Raw genomic sequence first — 2,847 nt, 5'->3', positions numbered from 1 at the left:
TACTCTTAAAAAATAAAAGAAAATGGAGGCCTGTGTTTCACATTGATAAAAAGTTTATTTGGGTTAACTCAGGAACTCAGATTTTTAACTCTCCTATTAAAGTTGTCTCAAATTTCTATGAGTTAAATAGGGAAAATAAGAACAGTGAAATATATGAGCTAGAAATGTCCTTAGTTTCTTGTTTTACCAAGGTGGTTAATTTTTTTTTGGGGGGGGGGGGGTACTAGGGATTGAACCAAGTGGTGCTTTGCCACTAAGCTACATTCCCAGTCCTTTTTTAAATTTTAATTTTGAGACCACTTCTCACTAAGTTGCTTAGAGCCTCAGCCTCCCTAGTAGCTGACATCACAGATGTGTGCCATCACGCCCAGCTGGTTAATTCATTTTTAAAAAAAATATTCATTTATTTTTAGTTTTTAGGTGGACACAATATCTTTATTTTACATTTATGTGGTGCTGAGGATCGAACCCAGTGCCTTGTGCATGCTAGGCAAGCGCTCTACCACTGAGCCACAACTCCTGCCCCTGGTTAATTCATTTTTTAAAATTTTTTTTTGTTGTAGATGGACACAATACCTCTGTTTTATTTATTTATTTGTTTTTAAAGTATTTGTCCACATCCAATTCCTGGAATTTGTGAATATTACCTTATGCGGATTTTTTTTTTAAAGAGAGAGTTTTATTATTTATTTTTTATAGTTTTTCGTGGACACAACATCTTTGTTTGTATGTGGTGCTAAGGATCGAACCCAGGCTGCACGCATGCCAGGCGAGCGCGCTACCGCTTGAGCCACATCTCCAGCCCCATAATTCATTCTTAATTTAACTTCCTGAATATGTAACAATCGTGCTTCAAAAATTAAAAGCTATGAGGCTGGGGTTGTGGCTTAGTGGCAGAGTGCTTGCCCTGCACATATGAGGCCCTGGGTTCTATCCTCAGCACCACACAAAAATAAATAAAGAAAATAAAGGTATTGTGTCCGACCACAACTAAAAAATAAGTATATAAAAAAGGTATATAGAGAAAAATCACACCTTACCACCTGTCTACCCAGCCCTACAAATGACCATTTTATTGGTTTAAATATACTTCCAATGCTTCTTTTTTAAAATAATTTTTTAGCTGTAAATGGACATGATACCTTTATTTTATTTATTTATTTATATGTGGTGCTGAGGATTGAACCCAGTGCCTCACACATGCTAGGTAAGTGCTCTGCCACTAAGCCACAATTCCAGCCCCCAATGTTTCTTTATGTAAAAAATATAGTCATGTTTCCTTTGTATCAAAATGATAAGAATTTTGTGAGTAGTCAGAGAGCTGGGACTTGTGCTATCTCTGGATCAGTGAGTTTGGTTCATATATGAAGAGTTGAGTTCACAAGAAAAGGCAAGGAAGTGCAAGCCAACAGGTGAGGAGATTTGTTTTGAAGCAACATCTACAGAGAGATTTGAGACTGTGCTGTGTATGCCATTATTTCCAGTCCACCATGAAGAAAATGTTTTTATTGCCATGATTCAAGGGGAAGAAAGCTGGCCAAGGGGCCATAGGTATTGCAAAGGAGCAGGGAAGAAGCAACGAAGTGGTTGTCATTGTGACATCAAATATGATTCATCCTGAAAGTAGCTAGCCAACAGGAAACATGCATCAAGAGACATGGCAATGGTTTTAATTATCTGTCTCTGCAGGTGTTTCTGCCACCTTGAAATGGTTAGGCCAGCACGATTCTGCCACCCTAGTTCACTTCAAAAGGAGTTGTACCAAGTTAGCAATGTAAAGTTTTAGGTTTCTAGAAGGATTCTGGAAGTGAGTGTCTCCTAGATATTTTCATTCACTGAGCAATTAAGTGAAAGGACTATAGCAGCTGCTGAGGGATACCTGCAGGGTTTCTGCACACCCAGGGAAACAGAAGTTAAGCTTTCAGAATGTCACTATTGTGAAAGAGATTCAAGATTTCAAGTGTCATCCAGTGCCCTGACATTTACGGAGAACATGTCTCAAAAGAACAATTTAGACCTAAGGAGAAGTTGGGGTTGAAACTGCCTAGAAGATTCAAAATGAAGGAGCCCAGCAGGGCCTGTCTGGATGATACCAGCAGCAGAATGTCACATTAGTGATTATTGCACTAGGAAAATATTTGCTACACCTATAATCTGGAAGTGATAAACAACATACCAGAGCAGAACTTCAGTCTATGGGATTAAATACCAAACAGAATAACAAAGAGTTGACCCACCAACAAGCATTAGAATAAAGCCTTGTCCAGTGACCACATCAAAGATTCTTTAAGGAAGCTATAGGCAGAGAAAGCAGGGATAAATGAGGACACAGTTTGGAGAGGCTTTCTATATTTAAGAGAACAAAAATGAATGGACTAAATTCAATTTGGCTATTTCCCCTGTTTTGTTCATTTGTTTTTTTTTTTTTTTTTCTTTTCTCTGATTTGCCCATCATTTAGCTAATCACAAAATTTAAAAAAAAATCTTCAACAAATTAAAGGGTATCTACTCTGGGCTATGTCAGCTTCAGCACCTAATAAAAACTGGGCCCAGTTTCAGAAGATGATGGCAGGGATTGTCCAGCTCACTCAATTAGCTGAGCAATTGCTTTGTGAATCACTGACTTAATGAAAACAGAAGCTAGGCTGTTCACGATGTGATCAAGCTAGGTGGCAGGCAAGCCTGTTTCGATAGAATGAAAAGAATAAATGATTTCAGGAAGATGGAGGTAAATTTTAGTGCAGCGTAGAGAAAAATAGTGCAAAATCTCACTTGACAAAAGGGATTAAGAAAAATGTGCTGAACCCTGGGGTAGATGGTGGAATACAAATTTGGTGCACACATGTG

This window comes from Marmota flaviventris, chromosome X (genome assembly GCF_047511675.1).
Source record: "Marmota flaviventris isolate mMarFla1 chromosome X, mMarFla1.hap1, whole genome shotgun sequence".
Lineage (NCBI taxonomy): Eukaryota > Metazoa > Chordata > Mammalia > Rodentia > Sciuridae > Marmota > Marmota flaviventris.
This window is presented reverse-complemented; position numbering follows the sequence as displayed.